Below are 21,236 nucleotides of genomic sequence, written 5' to 3'. Positions count from 1 at the left end.
ATGATGAGTTCATAAAAAACTTTTTTAATAATATCAAAAGCTTCTCTCAAAATAAATTCAATCTTCGCATTTAAAATCTTCTCTTCAAAAATATCTATTATGTTAATTAAAGGTTCAATATTTGATTGGAATTTATAGGCTGGTGTCTTATCATTTTTCTTGGTATTGTCTTCTTTCTCTTTTTTCTTGCTATTGCTCATCATCTCCTCTCATGTCTCCTTTGAAAATAGAATATTAGCTCTTTAATGTGAAGCAAAAGGCCATACTTTTGTCTCATATTACTTACTAGTCCATCTCTTAGAATAGTCTTTTTATCACTTGGAGTTTTTTTTTTTTTTATTAATTAGTTCTTTTATCTCTTATTCTTCACTAATTTTTTTTCTCTTAACCTCCATTGATACATCATAAGATTTCTTCTTAGTGTGCTCACTTATCAGATAGATCCTAATAGTCGTTGCATCAATTAAATTATTTCTCTTAATTAGTTTTTTGTTAGCTTATACTTCTTTCACCATCACTTCTTGAGATATATGTATAGAGGTTTTTACCTTGCTATACGTTGCATCAATAATAAAAGTCTCTACCTCCCTATTATATGAAGATCTATTCTTTTTTTTATCTATCATCCATCAATTTCTTCATGCCATCTCTCTCATCCATTGAATCATTTCTAATTTTGCCTTTTTTAAAGGTTATAATATCATTCTTTTTAGCATCTTTATAGAATCTATAGTCACTATATTTGTGATTTGGATCATCGCACCAAATATACCTCATTACAAACCTCTTAGATCCCTCAACCAATTATAAAGTCTTTGACCTTATTTTTTTCTTCAAAGTATTTATTTTTTACCTTCAACTCTTTTATACCCTTCATTAATTCCTTAAAAAAGTCTTTAATTATAATCTTATCTTTTAAAAAGCTTGATGGAATAAAAATAGATAAAGTTTTTATAAGAGCCTTCAATCTATCATTGATATTATTCTATTCTTGTCCCTAATTTTCTAGCTTTCATATAGTGTTGTTTAGTAATGAAGCTCACCACTTCCTTCAACTTTTTCCAATTGATCTTAAAACCACTATCTACCATTTCATCTTAAAATATGAAAAGTAATCTATCTTCTAGTACCTCCTTTGTAGCTTATAATAACAATTCTAGTTTCTTCACTTTTAGGTGCTTCTTTAATAATGGAAGTTGTCAAAACTTCTTTTTAAACTTCTTTGGTAGTTAGTTTGGTTCCATGTATTTACTTGGTTGTTATCCCATCTAATCAAAAAAACCTCTTTTAGACATTCTTTTAGTGTCCTCATCAAAGTATTTATTTCTCAATCTCTCCTAAAATCTAGTCGATGTGTTTACATAAATACTTCCATTTAGTTGTCTCATCCTTTTTCTAATTTCTAATATAATTGCTAGTTTAAAGGTCTCAATCATCTTGTCTTTTGGAACTTGATAGATTTCCATTTTACAAGTATAGGCTTTCAAAAATTCAGTGATACTCTTTCTATTAAACTTCCCTACTTTGCTAATAAAATCCATCAATGCTTTGGTGGCCCCTTGTCCATTTGCATTGGCAACTTATTGGCCCATGAACATCTGCATAGTCCTTAAAAGTTCCTCTATGAGATTTTGACTACCTCCTCTATTTGAGCCTTCTTCATCTATAACTCTTATTTTGCCTTGATCAACCTAATAGCCCTAAAGCTTCTCTTAGTGGAAGCACCACATGTTGACATGAAAGTGTTTGCTTTATACGAATATAAGATTAATGGCTGCAGCTAGATATGAAAAAATAAAACTTTTCATTCAAATGAACTCTCCTATCTCATACTCATGATAGTATATAGGAGTTGTCACCCCTTTTTTATTTAACTAGTTGCCATAGCTCCATACTTTAGTAGATTTGAGTATGTGATAGCATTTTAGAGAGCTACTTAGTCCATACATATGTACACCAAATTTGACTTCTTAAAATTCTCTATGATAAATTTTATGAGAAAAAAAAACCTTTATTTATATTAATATAAGGCAATTAATTCTTCTTTATTCAAAATACACTACAATTTTATATTAATTCTTTTTAAAGAAATAAAGAGATTTATAAAAATCTTATAAAGAAAAGAATACTTTCTTAAAATATCAATTCAAAATTCAAAATACATTATAAAAAAACCTTCAAAGAAAAATCCTAAATAAAAACTCAAAAGAAAATCTTGAAGATCAATTAGTTTTCTCCTTATTCAAAAGCCCATTGCATCTTCATACTAACTCTTTTTAGTAAAAATAAGAGCTTTATGACAAAAACATCAAATTTAAATTTGAAATATATTATTAAAAAACGTCCAAAGAAAAACTTTAAAGAGTAATTGGATTTTTTTTTTCCAAAAAGACATATTCAAACTAATTCTTTTTTGAACAAACAAAATATTTTAGAAAGATTAAAAAGAAAGAAACAACTCTACAAAATTTCAAATCCAAATTCAAAATAAAATCTGAGGAAATTTGAGAAGAAAAACCTTAAAAAATGGTTGGTTCTTTTTTTATCCAAAAAAAACATTGTCACTTCATAGTAATTCTTCTCATAGTAAGTACAAGCTTTTTAGAAAGCTTATAAAGACAGGAATAACTCTTAAAATTTTCAAATCCAAATTCTCACAATATTTTATATTAATTCTATATATTACACTATTTTCTACTACGAAATCAATTTTTCTTAGAAAATCTGGAGTTTTAAACAAATCAATAAGTAAGCAAGGCAAAGAAAGGACCAAACCAACCTAAATTCAAAAGTAATCAGCAGAAAGAAACCTCAACTTATGCAAGAAAAAAAACTTTTACACTAAAAAATATATACAAGGAATTTGCCAAATTTGGTATAGCAAATAGGTTGAGTCTCAATTCCACTTAAAAAATATATTTATATATATATATATATATATATATATATATATTCTGATACGTTAAAAAGCTTAAGGATAGTTTTAATATTTTCCACAAAAGTGAGGAGTGGATTTGCTATTATGAAGAATGCAAGGATATTCTTGATATTTCAACATATTTCAAGGATATATATAGTATTTTTTAATATTATATTTGATAGTTTTAAAGTAATAATAGATTATAATATATTATAATAGATAAAATTCTATAAAATAATAAATTTATTTAAAAACCTATCTTTATATGATTAACTACAAATAATAAAGAATTATAAAAAAGTATCAAAGTTATGACATTTAATATTATGGTTCTAGCAAAACATTAAATTTGAAGTTATTATAAGTAGAATATAATATGAATTGATACTTTATTATTTCTAAACTAAGACACATTACAAAACAAATAAAAAATATTTAATTAAGTAAAATTTTAAAAATAATATTAATAGAAGTACTTTAAAATATATGATTTAAAATAAATACCAAGATATTTAAATTGTAATTTATTTTAAAATAGTCCTAATAAAAAGAAATTATGAAATAAAATTTATTTTATTTTCTTTATTAAAATATTATAAAAAATAATAAGAACCTAATTGAATAATAACCAATTTATATTCTATATACATATTTACTACACAAAGATTGAGAGTACCACTAACTTAAAGAAGTTGTAAATTGAGAGGTTTGAATTTTCAATTGATAATTTACAACCAAAACATTAAACAATGACGACACTAAAAATCTTTTATAAAAACGTCATACAATTATTGGCTTGCTTATAAAAGAACACATTTTTTCAGTACATGACAATTGTATTGTGGACTTTCATATTGATATATAATCTATTACATTCTTATATTATTCATAAAAAAATAGATCAAATAATTGACGATGGTATTTGCATTAGGAGATGGATAAATAAACAAGATTGTAACCCAGATCCTCTAAGCTCATTATGATATTTCTATTATAAAACACATCAAGGGGAGGCATAAATCAACTAAATAAATTAAGGAGTTGAATTGGTCTTTTGATTGATTAGATTCTCAAGCATCATTGTTTTTATCAAAACTTAATTTAACTTGCTAATTTATAAGGCCTTAACAAAACAAAAGTGACAACACTTATATTGATAAGGCTCAATCTTTTTTTTTTATTAAAAATTTAAATTTTGTAACTACAAAGGTTTTTTTGAAGAAGCATTTTGATCAAATGAGTCTTTTTTATATATTTTATAATAAAGATAAGCAAGTGCATTGTCTAGAAATAATTGTAGTTAATAGTTGTTGCTACTATTTTTGCTCACAAATGTCTAATAGAGCCTTGAGAAGTTTATTGATAAAGTTGTAGGATTTATAACTTTCAACTTTGTAATCTATACTATTGGGTCTTAGGATCATTTATTTTTAGCACTAGTTGAAGTGCCATGAGTGATTCTTCCATTGTTTTGCATAGATTCTACAACAATGCTGTATGTCCAACTTTGGCAAGAAAGAGTAGTAGTAGTGAACATGAAGCCAAAGTTTTGTACTCATTCTATCCACTTACATGAAATTTGGATGAATTTCACTACTAGATATGAATATAATGTTTTACTATAGATATAAGCAAAAAAATACAATAAATAGTTTATAGCTTACATTGCATTTAAATGTCCATAATTTTATATAGAATTTTCTTTTGTAAATAAGACGGTCCTTATTTAAATGCAATTATTGAAACTTTTTAAACCTAATGTAGACCATGGTCCCTTGATTCATGTTATACAAAAATAAAAGAAGGTTTTTGTAAGAAAATATAAATATTTTAGAGATTTCAAATCTAGATTAAAAAAGATAAGATTTAAATTTAGAATAAAGATTAATTTTATCTTTTTAAAACATAAATTCAAGTTGATTATTACAATCAATTTTCTTCTTACTCTTCTTATTTTATCATAAATACTTATAGCAAAGTCTTTTGTCTTTTCTTAATATATATATATATATATATATATTTGTATATTTATATATTTTTAATATTCTTATTTTATCTGTTGTACAAAGAAAATATTATGTTTATGTTTACGCAATTTATGTAGAAACCATCACATATGGCAAATGATAATAAAATGTTAAAAAAGAGTTTTAAAGAGAATAAGTTTTTATTAGTTGATAAGTGTCTCACAAAAATTAAATATAAATCTAATTTTTTTATATGACTCTCAAAAAACTTTATAATTATTAAAAGTAGGAAATCTAAAAATAGATATTAATGATTATATGACTTGAGTAGATTAGCTTGATTAATTCATCTAATTATAAAAGTGTTGAAAAAGTATTGCAAGTGTTAAATACTAAAACAAAACTACATAATGACTTAGATTATGATAAGATATGATTACAATGTGATTTCAACAAATCAACAAAAGAAAATGTTACTCAATATTATTTAGCAATTCTATTAGATTTCAATGTACTAAAAGATAAGTATTGACATAAATATCTACAAAGTAAACTAATAAATGAATAAATAAATAAAAGCAACAACAAAAATAATAATTCTGAATTTTACAAGATTTAATTTTAAAAAATGTTGTAAAATAAGTACAATATAAAACTTTTGTGGCTTTTAGTTTGTAGTAAAATCAAATAATCATTGTTACAATCACATTGAAGCATGATGATTTAGAAGTAAAGGTAGATTACAATGCCTTATAATAGATAAATCTTATTGATAATAATGTTTTTTTAAAAAAGCCTTTCTTTATACAAAAGTCATTAAGAATAATAAGGAATTATAAAAAGTGTCAAAGTTATGAAATTTAATATTATAGCTGCAACAAGAGATTAAATTTAAGATAATTATAAATAAGACACAGCACAAGTTGAGACTTTATTATTTCTAAACTAACACACACTGTAAACAAAATAATTTTTTTTTGTTAAGTAAATTTCAGAAAATAATTTTGATAGTAGCACCTTAAGCTTCTTGGTATTTGATTTTAATATTACAATTTATGCATCTTGGTATTTATTTAGTGTGTCAACAATGTTATTTCATAATTTGATTGATATTTATAAAAATTACGTTTTTTGTTAGCAAAATATCATCAATGTGGTTATTTTTTTCTATAATATTCTAATGAGAGCAATAAAATTAGCTTTATTTTATAATTTCTTTTTACTAATACTCTTTTTAGTCATATTACAATTTAAGAATCTTGAAATTTGTTTTTAATGTTACACTAACCATATTTATTATAAAAATAATTAACTGACGATTATGCCAATAATAACCCAATTTATGATCTATATTCATATTTACTACACAAAGGTTGAGGGTACCGCCAACTTAAAGAGGTTGTACGTTAAGAAGTTTGAGTTTTCAATTAATAATTTCAACCACAACATTGTACAAAAACCACACTGAAAATCTTTCATGAAAATGCCACATAATTACTGGCTTGCTTGCAAAACACATTTTTTCTGTACATGACAATTGTGTTGTGGACTTTCATATTAGTATAGAATTTATACTGTTCACCAAAAACAGATCAAATAACTGAGGATGGTATCTGTGCTAGGAGGTGGATAAGTAAACAAGATTGTAACACAAATCCTCCAAGTTCATTGTGATATTACTTGTATTGCATGATGAGCTACATACTTCCCAATTACATACACAATTTAGACTTCAAATCAAATTCCACGATAACTACGTGGTGACTTATATTGGGAACAAAATGGTAATTTCAAAACCCACAGAAAACTGTGAAAAGCACTTGGAATTGTCAAGATTTACCTCGAACAAACACATACTGCATGCCACCTGCAATATGAAGATGAGTTGTTCGGAAATGAACCTGTAATTTTACATCATCAATCGAACCGCAAAAAGAACTCCAAGAATTAAGAGAAACAGATAGACACATAAAAATCAGGTGCAATCGTAGAGAACACAATGTTGAAATCAACGATAGAAGATTTGGGTCCTCTGTTAGGCTCCACTAACTCCTCCTAAAAAGCTTGAGAACAACTCATCACAAAATCATGGATTCATCCTTGAGGTATTTTAGTGAGGACAACATAACTTTCCCATGTGATGCACATCGGGATGCAACAAATGCAACAATCCAAAGCAATTCATCGTCTTTCAAGTCTCCGACCGTCTCGAATTCAACAAGTATGTTGCAGTGGACATCGATGAAACCAGTTTAGGAACTGTTAAATGTCTCACCCAAACAAAATGACTCATAGCAACATAGAGAAAATACTCTGATTCGGACACGAAAATTTTCCACAACAACAATCTGTCAGAAATACACGAGCACCTATCATTCTCTGGCACCACTCCGGAGGCGCTGTGAGCACATGATGCAAGTGTCCTCTCTGTGGCATTTGAGTGGGCGCGGCGTGACTCCTCTCCTTCAAACCAATTCCGCGTTATGCTCCGTGGTAAATGTCGCTGGTTTCGTGGAGCGCACTCTGTTGTTGTTTGCAAACTAGACGGCGGAGTTTGTGCGCGGAGCACTTGCCCAAGGGGGCAGCCCAGAATGCCTAAAAGAAGAGGACGATTTGAGGGAATATCGTGGCACGTCTTGGAGCTGAATGGTGTGAGAATTGCGCAGAAAATATGCATAGACCTTGTGAGGACCATGTCGAAGAGATTAACGCGATGCATGTGCAGATTCACCGCTTGTGTGTGCAGGATTAGATCCTGAGGTACTGATACACACGTGCACGAGGATCTGCTCAGGAGCCTAGAGTGTGTGCGGGACCAGGTGGGGGCGGACGCGGGAGCATGGAAATGCGAGCACCTGCTGAAGGAGGAGGTAGGCAGCGGCAGCAGCAGCAGGTCGACGAAGGGCGAGGATCTCCGACGTGCGAAGGCTGAGGGGTGTGGGTTGGGGTGCGAGCGAGCGGCTCAGACGAGACGAGACGAGCAGCAGGGGAGAGCACCACGTTCCTGGCGCTATGAAAACGCCAACGCCCGCAATGTTTTGGGGGAGTTGTGAGGATGGAAGTGGGAGGCTGGGCGTGTGCACAAGTGCTTGTGAGTGCAGCAGCAGCAGTAGGTGCTGCAGATTCCTTCATGTGGGCACCTGCTTTCACCAGGTTGTCGCCTTTGGCAGAGGTTTGTTGGTCTCTACTTGATCCGCCACAAAGTTGTGCTTTTCTTGTGGTTGGTGTTGGGGGTGGGCTTGCGGAATGTACAGGATGAGCGAGGGAGTCTCTGAGGCGAGGATTGAGGATGGTTACTCTGTGTTGCTTTTTCTGGTCAGAGGGAAGGAGAGCGAGGACATAAATATGGATTTTTGCTAAAAATGATTCTTGTTGCAGTGTTGACATGAAGCCGTCCTAGCTCAGTTGGTAGAGCGCAAGGCTCTTAACCTTGTGGTCCAGGGTTCGAGCCCCTGGGGTGGCGATGATTAATTAGGTCCTATTTTTCTTTTTCCACACACTTCTATTACATTTCTAACCTCTTTCTAAATACAATTATCAAACATCATGTTGTTTTTAACACTTACAAACAACTAATCATGTTTTACTTTAGAAAACACTTATTATCACTAACTCTATCATTTTATCATGCACTTGTCACCTAATCCATCTCTAAAGTATTGACTACTCTTCAATTAAACAATCAAGTAACCTACAAATCAACTTTCAAAAAACACCACTCTTTTTATTTATTTTTAGAGGTCTTTAAGATTATTTTTTTGCACAGATTTTGTTATAGCAATTTCTTCTAGTATTCTTCTAAGTGAAGAATGTGACATAGGTTGTATTTTTATTTTTATTTTATTTTATTTTTATTATTATCTTTCTTTTGCTATACAACTTAAGTGCTCTTATTATTCTCTTCATATCTTCTATGTTGTAGAGACAAGGGATTCTTCTTTGAAACTTTATTGTCATGTTCATGTATGGTTGTGAATTTATAATATTAGATTTGAAATTTATAATATTGTGTTTGCAATCTATTATATGAATTGATTGAGTGAAGTTGACTAATCAATCAATACAATCATCTAATCCTATTGACTTACTCAACTAACAATTCCAATCTACTAATCCAATTGATTAATTCAATTAATTGCAAAAATAGGATGTGATATGTCATTGCCATATCACCAACTCAAATTGTGGACTTTAAGATTAAGAGCCTTGGCTTTTATTAACTGAGTTATAAAATCTTCTTTAGAACTAAAAATAAAAAAAAATTAGATGCATTGGATGGCAGAAATGATAATTGTCTTATAAAATGTAAATTTTTTGTTCCTTTAAACACAAGATCTTGCTTTTAGGATATTTCAAATGTTTTCTTTTTTCAAATTTTTCCACAAAAGTAAAAATTGCTTTGCTTTATATTGTATTGAATTCTTATAAATGTGAGTCTTATAGTTTGTGTTGCAATGTTGTGTATATTATTGCTAAAGTAATTGATAATGTAGTCTAGACTATTGCTACCCTAGTATATGAATTCTTTTTCAAGGTCTTTTTCATTTATATGATTCTACTTTTTGTGTTCTTTAGTACGATGACTCATTCCTATCTATTTTTATAAGTACTGTCAATGAATCATAGGATGTCAATATCAGATATGTTGGTCAAGGCCATTTGTGAAAAAAATATGATGTTAAAGATTTACAACTACGTGGATAATGTATTGCCATGCATAGTGAAGCATGCAATGAGATAGTAGTAAATATTCAAGATATTGTTTCATTGCTACCATAGCTATTGTTGAATCAATGAGATCTTTAATGTATTATGTTATTGTATTGAGTGGACCATATAAGATATCTTCTCAAATGTCTAGTTGATTGAAGTTGGCCATAGTTTATATCAAATTATATTTTACTCATGCTAATTGGATATGTGGAAATATTAGAGACATACATATTTATTCTAATAGTTATTTAGATCATATGAATAAGTAGAAGTAGGTAAAAATAAATTAATCTAATAATATCTTATAGATAAGCTTCCTAAAAACTTTATAGATGTAAATCCAACCTTAAAAATGCCTATAGGTGATTGATAGGTTAAAAACTTTGCCAACAAATTAGCCATGTGTTATATGTATTAGTAGCTTGTGGTATTAGCTAACCATGTATTTAGCAAATTAGACACATATTGGAGGTCCTATAGAATGTCATCATGTAGTTTTTAGTTATATAGTATATATAGAAGCAAAAATGATGTCTTTTTCAAGGATCTTTAATTTATTTTTTTTAGAAATAGCCATTTTAGTTTTTTTTAAATATACATGTTTATTTATTTCTATTTTATTATCTTTTTTGAAAAAACTATTATTTATTTATTTTCCTTTATTTAATTCTTATCTTTAACAGATTGACAAGAATACTTTTACAATATCAAAGTTTTGTCTTTTTTTCATTAAATGTAGATTATTTCTTTCTTTTCATAAGACATAAGAATATTAAAAGTTGTAGATTAACTTCTTCTAAACTGATATTATTTTTAATATTTTTTTATTGACAAGTCTTATCTTTTACTTATCTTGAAGAACATTAGACATCATCTTTTTGTCTAGTATTATTATGGCACATCTTATTGAAATAAAGAATACAATGGCACAAATGTAAGAATAATTTAGGAAGTTATTGCTTGTTATACATTAATCTAATTTACTACCACAAGAAATAATCAGATTTCTAGAAAATAAAGATATAGAGATGATTGGACCTACTTCAATATTTGCACAAAATCATATTACTTGTCAAATATTAGAAGACCAAGAGTTGCCATATCTAAGAAGTTAAATGGTATAAGATCAAAGTTTCAAAGATTTATGAATCAAGTACAACTAGTACTTGAACTATAACTTCAAAGCTATCCAATTTCAAGATCACAAGACACATTTATTAAAACATTACTTTTACGTTCTACATTATCATGGTTTTTTTCTTTTCTTAAATGATGTGATCTAATATTAAATAATTTGGAGGTTTTTTTCTTTTTTCTTTTTTTTTCTTTATTTTCTTACAGAGTTTCAATCTAAGTATGAAAACCATATAATACTACTAGTATCTTAAGGCCTAAGATCTAAGGCAAGCTTGAAAACCATATTTCACATATTTGGAGTTGTGATTCTGGTGTTCTATAACATAGTATAGCCTTCCAAGGTTCTATTCTAAATATGAGTCTTTGAGCTATTAATTTGGCTATAAGAGCCTTGACTTAAATTTTTGGATCAAACACCTTTATTCCTCTGTATATGATTGAATGGATTGTTGTGCTTTATTTTGCTTTTTATTTTCTTGTTGTTCCATATGTAATGCTTGATAAAAAGATAATTACATTCTACGACATTTTCTTACTTGAAAATTTTATTTTCAATACTTACACAAAAAAACAACATATAAAATTGAGGCCAATATGACTTAGTTAAACATCATTATTTTGCTTGCTAGTGAAATTTTCTTTGAGTCCCATTTTGCTAATTGAGAAGTAATTTGGTAGATGATTTTAGATCAGTTTTCAACAAGGGGCATGCAGAAGTCCAATAAAAAGTCCAGGTAATGAATCGAGGTTCTCCTCTATTATCTAGAGCAAATCCAAAAGCAAGACCTTGCGTTCAAAGGAATAAAAAAATTTGTATTTTATAAGACAATGCCCATTTTTGGTGCCCAATGTGTGTAATTTTTATTTATTTTTAGTTCCAAAGGAGATTTTATGGCTTAGTTGATAAAAGCCAAGGCTCTTAACCTTGAAATCCACAATTTGAGTCCCTAGGATGGCAATGACATATCACATCCTATTTTTGCAATTAATTGAATTAATCAATTGGATTACTAGATTGGAATTGTTAGTTGAGTAAGTCAATAGGTGTCACGGTCATAATCATGTAAGCTAATAATTACATATAGAAATAGGTAGAAGTAAGTAAAAGTAGATAAAAGTAAGTTAATTCTATAATATTTAATATAGAAGCTTTCTAGAAACTTCCTAGATGCTGCTTTGACTTCATAGGTGTCTTTAATTGACTTTTTGGATTAGAAACGTGGTCAACAAGTTGGCCATGTGCCACACATGTTGTTAGCTTGAAGATCAAGCTAACTATGTGGCCCACACGTAGAAAAACTTGCCTTGTAAGTCAAGGCATGTGTCCTACAAAGTAAACACATATTGGAGGTCCTATAGAACGTCGCCACGTAGCCCCTAGTTAGATAGTATATATAGAGACAAGAGTGAAGGCTTCTTCACTCTTGTCAACTCCTTTCTTGCTTCTAGTCCAGGTTCAAGAATCTTTAGTTTCTTGTCTTGTGGCAATAGCCATTCCAGTTTCCTTTTAATATACCTACTTGTTTATATTTTGACTTATTATATCGAGATAGCCTTTTTGTGTATATTTTCCCATTCTTGAAGATCTTCATCTCGATTGCGTCGTCTTGAAGGTTGTGACAATCGTAATGTCTCTTCCGGCAGGTCAGTAAACGAAGGTTCTTGAGTTGAATCCGCTGGTTGTTGGCTCTCCATCTAATTAGCGTCACAAATGTAAAGAAGTTACAAACAAGGATAGGAAATTGAATGTTATCTTGCCTCAATCTTGTCTCTTTTATAAGAGAGATTTTCATCTTGGTTTTGATGGATGTCGTTGATGAAAAACTTTGACTTTAGCTGATGCATTTCCTAGATTCCTGGATGGCTCTCATGTGCATTCACTAATATCATATCCGTGCCAATGAACAAGATATTTCAGCTTATTTCGGCGCCGCCTTGAGTCTAATATCTCTTCCACCTCAAATTCTTCATTAGGAGGCGGTGGCATTTGTCTTCTTCCTTGTATATCCACTGTCTTATATGGTTTAAGAAGAGACACGTGGAATACAGGATGGATCTTCATTGACTCCGGTAGATGTAACCGATATGCAACTGGATTGATCTGTTCTGAAACAGAAAAGGAGCCAAGCCTACGATAGTCCAACTTGTCACAAGGTCGAGTAGTCTTGATATTGCGACGAAGTAGCCATACCTTATCACCTACGTCGATTTGTGGTTGCTCCTTACGATATAGATCTACGTTTATCTTTTGTCGTTCTTGAGCTTCCTTCAATTGCGTCTTCATTATTGCATGTAACTCTGACAACCGATTTGCCATATCTTCTGCTGCAGGATTATCAACTTTTGAAAAATCAAAAGTATCAAGTCGTGGATGATAGCCATAATTGGCAAAGAAAGGTGTTTTTTACGTGGAAGAATGTACCGTATTATTATAAGCAAACTCTGCCAATGGCAGAAGGGTTGTCCAATCATCTTGTTGGTAGTTGATAGTACACCTTAAATATTGCTCCAAGACTTGGTTTACGCGCTCTATTTGTCCATCAGTTTGAGGATGGAAAGCCGAAGATAGCTTTATGTCCACTTTTAAAATCTTGAAAAGGGTCCTCCAGAATCTTGACACAAATTGAGTTCCCCTATTCGATATGATATCTTTAGGTAATCCATGATAGCGACAGATATTATCAATGAAAAGCTTAGCTGTTTCTTCACCTGTGATAGATTTTGTACATGGCACAAAATGTGCCATCTTGGTGAAACGATCTACTATCACAAATATAGAATCATAAGATCTTGAGCTTGGAAGATCTGTGATGAAATCCATAGAAACAGAAGACCATGGTTGTTCTGGTATAGGTAATGGCTGAAGAAGTCCGTAAGGTCGATGACGAGGAATTTTTGATCTTGAACAAATATCACATGATTGTACAAAGTCTTTGACTGACTTCCACATTTGTGGCCACCAAAAATCTCTTGATATGAGTTCCAAAGTCTTATTATATCCAAAGTGCCCTGCTGCTGGAAAGTCATGACGTGCTTGAAGAACACGTAAATGTGCTTCTCCTTCTGGAACATATAGGCGTCCTTCAAAATATAATAGATTATTCTTGAACTCGAACTTAGAAGGATCATGAGACTTGTAAGAATTATTCTCGATATCATAAACAAGAGGATCTGAGGACATACTGGACTGGATTTGCTTGAGAAAAGTTGAATCAACAGTCAATGTTGATTTCATTGCTCGGAGATGAAATTGCTCATAGATTGGAATTCACGTAAACTTGACTTTTCCCAAAGCATTATTAATAGTTCTACCAACCAAGTAAAAAATTATAAGTCTAGTATAGTAAAACCCGTACTGATAGGTGCAAAAGCATTTATACACGCAGCAAAAGAAGGATCAACTTTTGCTATTTATGTTGCACCTATTTCTGAAAACGTAAAGACTTCAATTGGCATTCCAAGTCAATATCAGGAGTATCAAGACGTTTTTGAGAAAAAGAATGCAGATATTCTTCCTGAGCATCGCCCATATGATTGTTCAATCGACCTCAAGGAAAGAACTCAGCCACCATTTGGACCAATTTACAGTTTATCGCAAGATGAGATGGCTGAACTCAAGACATATATTGACGAGAATTTAGCGAAGAATTTCATACGCCATTCAAAATCTCCAGCAGGAGCTCCAATTCTATTCGTAAAGAAAAAAGATGGATCTTTACGAATGTGTGTTGATTATCGAAGACTCAAGAAGATCACAATCAAGAACAGGTATCCATTACCTTTGATATCAAGACTCCTTGACCAAATGAATTAAGCTAAGATCTATACAAAAATAGATCTAAGAGGAGCATATAATCTAGTACGGATCAAAGAAGGAGATGAATGGAAGACTGCGTTTCGAACCACGTATGGACATTTCGAATATAATGTCATGCCCTTTGGACTCACGAATGCACCAGCTGCTTTTCAACATCTCATGAATGATGTATTTCGTGAATTCTTAGATAATTTTGTCGTTTGCTATCTAGACGATATCTTGATCTATTCTAAGAATGTCGAAGAACATGAAATACATATTCGTCAAGTATTACAAAAACTTAGAGATGCAGGATTGTACGCTAAGATGGAAAAGTGTATATTTCACACTATTCAAGTTGACTTTTTAGGATACATCATTTCAAATGATGGTCTCATGATGGATTCTAAGAAAGTCCAAACAATCATGGATTGGAAGATTCCAAGGACGGTAAGAGATGTCCAATGTTTCTTGGGATTTGCCAATTACTATCGGATCTTCATCAAAGATTTCTCATGAGCAATTTCATCTCCGAGCAATGAAATCAACATTGACTGTTGATTCAACTTTTCTCAAGCAAATCCAGTCCAGTATGTCCTCAGATCCTCTTGTTTATGATATCGAGAATAATTCTTACAAGTCTCATGATCCTTCTAAGTTCGAGTTCAAGAATAATCTATTATATTTTGAAGGACGCCTATATGTTCCAGAAGGAGAAGCACATTTACGTGTTCTTCAAGCACGTCATGACTTTCCAGCAGCAGGGCACTTTGGATATAATAAGACTTTGGAACTCATATCAAGAGATTTTTGGTGGCCACAAATGTGGAAGTCAGTCAAAGACTTTGTACAATCATGTGATATTTGTTCAAGATCAAAAATTCCTCGTCATCGACCTTACGGACTTCTTCAGCCATTACCTATACCAGAACAACCATGGTCTTCTGTTTCTATGGATTTCATCACAGATCTTCCAAGCTCAAGATCTTATGATTCTATATTTGTGATAGTAGATCGTTTCACCAAGATGGCACATTTTGTGCCATGTACAAAATCTATCACAGGTGAAGAAACAGCTAAGCTTTTCATTGATAATATCTGTCGCTATCATGGATTACCTAAAGATATCATATCGAATAGGGGAACTCAATTTGTGTCAAGATTCTGGAGGACCCTTTTCAAGATTTTAAAAGTGGACATAAAGCTATCTTCGGCTTTCCATCCTCAAACTGATGGACAAATAGAGCGCGTAAACCAAGTCTTGGAGCAATATTTAAGGTGTACTATCAACTACCAACAAGATGATTGGACAACCCTTCTGCCATTGGCAGAGTTTGCTTATAATAATACGGTACATTCTTCCACGTAAAAAACACCTTTCTTTGCCAATTATGGCTATCATCCACGACTTGATACTTTTGATTTTTCAAAAGTTGATAATCCTGCAGCAGAAGATATGGCAAATCGGTTGTCAGAGTTACATGCAATAATGAAGACGCAATTGAAGGAAGCTCAAGAACGACAAAAGATAAACGTAGATCTATATCGTAAGGAGCAACCACAAATCGACGTAGGTGATAAGGTATGGCTACTTCGTCGCAATATCAAGACTACTCGACCTTGTGACAAGTTGGACTATCGTAGGCTTGGCTCCTTTTCTGTTTCAGAACAGATCAATCCAGTTGCATATCGGTTACATCTACCGGAGTCAATGAAGATCCATCCTGTATTCCACGTGTCTCTTCTTAAACCATATAAGACAGTGGATATACAAGGAAGAAGACAAATGCCACCGCCTCCTAATGAAGAATTTGAGGTGGAAGAGATATTAGACTCAAGGCGGCGCCGAAATAAGCTGAAATATCTTGTTCATTGGCACGGATATGATATTAGTGAATGCACATGAGAGCCATCCAGGAATCTAGGAAATGCATCAGCTAAAGTCAAAGTTTTTCATCAACGACATCCATCAAAACCAAGATGAAAATCTCTCTTATAAAAGAGACAAGATTGAGGCAAGATAACATTCAATTTCCTATCCTTGTTTGTAACTTCTTTACATTTGTGACGCTAATTAGATGGAGAGCCAACAACCAGCGGATTCAACTCAAGAACCTTCGTTTACTGACCTGCCGGAAGAGACATTACGATTGTCACAACCTTCAAGACGACGCAATCGAGATGAAGATCTTCAAGAATGGGAAAATATACACAAAAAGGCTATCTCGATATAATAAGTCAAAATATAAACAAGTAGGTATATTAAAAGGAAACTGGAATGGCTATTGCCACAAGACAAGAAACTAAAGATTCTTGAACCTGGACTAGAAGCAAGAAAGGAGTTGACAAGAGTGAAGAAGCCTTCACTCTTGTCTCTATATATACTATCTAACTAGGGGCTACGTGGCGACGTTCTATAGGACCTCCAATATGTGTTTACTTTGTAGGACACATGCCTTGACTTACAAGGCAAGTTTTTCTACGTGTGGGCCACATAGTTAGCTTGATCTTCAAGCTAACAACATGTGTGGCACATGGCCAACTTGTTGACCACGTTTCTAATCCAAAAAGTCAATTAAAGACACCTATGAAGTCAAAGCAGCATCTAGGAAGTTTCTAGAAAGCTTCTATATTAAATATTATAGAATTAACTTACTTTTATCTACTTTTACTTACTTCTACCTATTTCTATATGTAATTATTAGCTTACATGATTATGACCGTGACACCTATTGACTTACTCAACTAACAATTCCAATCTAGTAATCCAATTGATTAATTCAATTAATTGCAAAAATAGGATGTGATATGTCATTGCCATCCTAGGGACTCAAATTGTGGATTTCAAGGTTAAGAGCCTTGGCTTTTATCAACTAAGCCATAAAATCTCCTTTGGAACTAAAAATAAATAAAAATTACACACATTGGGCACCAAAAATGGGCATTGTCTTATAAAATACAAATTTTTTTATTCCTTTGAACGCAAGGTCTTGCTTTTGGATTTGCTCTAGATAATAGAGGAGAACCTCGATTCATTACCTGGACTTTTTATTGGACTTCTGCATGCCCCTTGTTGAAAACTGATCTAAAATCATCTACCAAATTACTTCTCAATTAGCAAAATGGGACTCAAAGAAAATTTCACTAGCAAGCAAAATAATGATGTTTAACTAAGTCATATTGGCCTCAATTTTATATGTTGTTTTTTTGTGTAAGTATTGAAAATAAAATTTTCAAGTAAGAAAATGTCGTAGAATGTAATTATCTTTTTATCAAGCATTACATATGGAACAACAAGAAAATAAAAAGCAAAATAAAGCACAACAATCCATTCAATCATATACAGAGGAATAAAGGTGTTTGATCCAAAAATTTAAGTCAAGGCTCTTATAGCCAAATTAATAGCTCAAAGACTCATATTTAGAATAGAACCTTGGAAGGCTATACTATGTTATAGAACACCAGAATCACAACTCCAAATATGTGAAATATGGTTTTCAAGCTTGCCTTAGATCTTAGGCCTTAAGATACTAGTAGTATTATATGGTTTTCATACTTAGATTGAAACTCTGTAAGAAAATAAAGAAAAAAAAAGAAAAAAGAAAAAAACCTCCAAATTATTTAATATTAGATCACATCATTTAAGAAAAGAAAAAAACCATGATAATGTAGAACGTAAAAGTAATGTTTTAATAAATGTGTCTTGTGATCTTGAAATTGGATAGCTTTGAAGTTATAGTTCAAGTACTAGTTGTACTTGATTCATAAATCTTTGAAACTTTGATCTTATACCATTTAACTTCTTAGATATGGCAACTCTTGGTCTTCTAATATTTGACAAGTAATATGATTTTGTGCAAATATTGAAGTAGGTCCAATCATCTCTATATCTTTATTTTCTAGAAATCTGATTATTTCTTGTGGTAGTAAATTAGATTAATGTATAACAAGCAATAACTTCCTAAATTATTCTTACATTTGTGCCATTGTATTCTTTATTTCAATAAGATGTGCCATAATAATACTAGACAAAAAGATGATGTCTAATGTTCTTCAAGATAAGTAAAAGATAAGACTTGTCAATAAAAAAATATTAAAAATAATATCAGTTTAGAAGAAGTTAATCTACAACTTTTAATATTCTTATGTCTTATGAAAAGAAAGAAATAATCTACATTTAATGAAAAAAAGACAAAACTTTGATATTGTAAAAGTATTCTTGTCAATCTGTTAAAGATAAGAATTAAATAAAGGAAAATAAATAAATAATAGTTTTTTCAAAAAAGATAATAAAATAGAAATAAATAAACATGTATATTTAAAAAAAACTAAAATGGCTATTTCTAAAAAAAATAAATTAAAGATCCTTGAAAAAGACATCATTTTTGCTTCTATATATACTATATAACTAAAAACTACATGATGACATTCTATAGGACCTCCAATATGTGTCTAATTTGCTAAATACATGGTTAGCTAATACCACAAGCTACTAATACATATAACACATGGCTAATTTGTTGGCAAAGTTTTTAACCTATCAATCACCTATAGGCATTTTTAAGGTTGGATTTACATCTATAAAGTTTTTAGGAAGCTTATCTATAAGATATTATTAGATTAATTTATTTTTACCTACTTCTACTTATTCATATGATCTAAATAACTATTAGAATAAATATGTATGTCTCTAATATTTCCACATATCCAATTAGCATGAGTAAAATATAATTTGATATAAACTATGGCCAACTTCAATCAACTAGACATTTGAGAAGATATCTTATATGGTCCACTCAATACAATAACATAATACATTAAAGATCTCATTGATTCAACAATAGCTATGGTAGCAATGAAACAATATCTTGAATATTTACTACTATCTCATTGCATGCTTCACTATGCATGGCAATACATTATCCACGTAGTTGTAAATCTTTAACATCATATTTTTTTCACAAATGGCCTTGACCAACATATCTGATATTGACATCCTATGATTCATTGACAGTACTTATAAAAATAGATAGGAATGAGTCATCGTACTAAAGAACACAAAAAGTAGAATCATATAAATGAAAAAGACCTTGAAAAAGAATTCATATACTAGGGTAGCAATAGTCTAGACTACATTATCAATTACTTTAGCAATAATATACACAACATTGCAACACAAACTATAAGACTCACATTTATAAGAATTCAATACAATATAAAGCAAAGCAATTTTTACTTTTGTGGAAAAATTTGAAAAAAGAAAACATTTGAAATATCCTAAAAGCAAGATCTTGTGTTTAAAGGAACAAAAAATTTACATTTTATAAGACAATTATCATTTCTGCCATCCAATGCATCTAATTTTTTTTTATTTTTAGTTCTAAAGAAGATTTTATAACTCAGTTAATAAAAGCCAAGGCTCTTAATCTTAAAGTCCACAATTTGAGTTGGTGATATGGCAATGACATATCACATCCTATTTTTGCAATTAATTGAATTAATCAATTGGATTAGTAGATTGGAATTGTTAGTTGAGTAAGTCAATAGGATTAGATGATTGTATTGATTGATTAGTCAACTTCACTCAATCAATTCATATAATAGATTGCAAACACAATATTATAAATTTCAAATCTAATATTATAAATTCACAACCATACATGAACATGACAATAAAGTTTCAAAGAAGAATCCCTTGTCTCTACAACATAGAAGATATGAAGAGAATAATAAGAGCACTTAAGTTGTATAGCAAAAGAAAGATAATAATAAAAATAAAATAAAATAAAAATAAAAATACAACCTATGTCACATTCTTCACTTAGAAGAATACTAGAAGAAATTGCTATAACAAAATCTGTGCAAAAAAATAATCTTAAAGACCTCTAAAAATAAATAAAAAGAGTGGTGTTTTTTGAAAGTTGATTTGTAGGTTACTTGATTGTTTAATTGAAGAGTAGTCAATACTTTAGAGATGGATTAGGTGACAAGTGCATGATAAAATGATAGAGTTAGTGATAATAAGTGTTTTCTAAAGTAAAACATGATTAGTTGTTTGTAAGTGTTAAAAACAACATGATGTTTGATAATTGTATTTAGAAAGAGGTTAGAAATGTAATAGAAGTGTGTGGAAAAAGAAAAATAGGACCTAATTAATCATCGCCACCCCAGGGGCTCGAACCCTGGACCACAAGGTTAAGAGCCTTGCGCTCTACCAACTGAGCTAGGACGGCTTCATGTCAACACTGCAACAAGAATCATTTTTAGCAAAAATCCATATTTATGTCCTCGCTCTCCTTCCCTCTGACCAGAAAAAGCAACACAGAGTAACCATCCTCAATCCTCGCCTCAGAGACTCCCTCGCTCATCCTGTACATTCCGCAAGCCCACCCCCAACACCAACCACAAGAAAAGCACAACTTTGTGGCGGATCAAGTAGAGACCAACAAACCTCTGCCAAAGGCGACAACCTGGTGAAAGCAGGTGCCCACATGAAGGAATCTGCAGCACCTACTGCTGCTGCTGCACTCACAAGCACTTGTGCACACGCCCAGCCTCCCACTTCCATCCTCACAACTCCCCCAAAACATTGCGGGCGTTGGCGTTTTCATAGCGCCAGGAACGTGGTGCTCTCCCCTGCTGCTCGTCTCGTCTCGTCTGAGCCGCTCGCTCGCACCCCAACCCACACCCCTCAGCCTTCGCA

At 31.3% G+C, this 21,236-nt stretch overlaps 2 non-coding genes across 2 annotated transcripts; one reads left to right on the top strand and one right to left on the bottom strand.

The window, feature by feature from the left end:
* Window positions 1-8,277: 8,277 nt before the first annotated feature.
* On the top strand, window positions 8,278-8,350 carry TRNAK-CUU (transfer RNA lysine (anticodon CUU)). Its single transcript has one exon. It is a non-coding gene; the product is annotated as a tRNA-Lys (tRNA).
* Window positions 8,351-20,693: 12,343 nt separating this feature from the next.
* On the bottom strand, window positions 20,694-20,766 carry TRNAK-CUU (transfer RNA lysine (anticodon CUU)). The gene has a single exon. It is a non-coding gene; the product is annotated as a tRNA-Lys (tRNA).
* Between the last annotated feature and the right edge of the window lie 470 nt (window positions 20,767-21,236).

This window comes from Physcomitrium patens, chromosome 6 (assembly GCF_059467195.1).
Source record: "Physcomitrium patens ecotype Gransden chromosome 6, ASM5946719v1, whole genome shotgun sequence".
NCBI lineage: Eukaryota > Viridiplantae > Streptophyta > Bryopsida > Funariales > Funariaceae > Physcomitrium > Physcomitrium patens.
The sequence above is the reverse complement of the archived record's forward strand: the minus strand, read 5'-3'. Positions and strand labels throughout refer to the sequence as shown.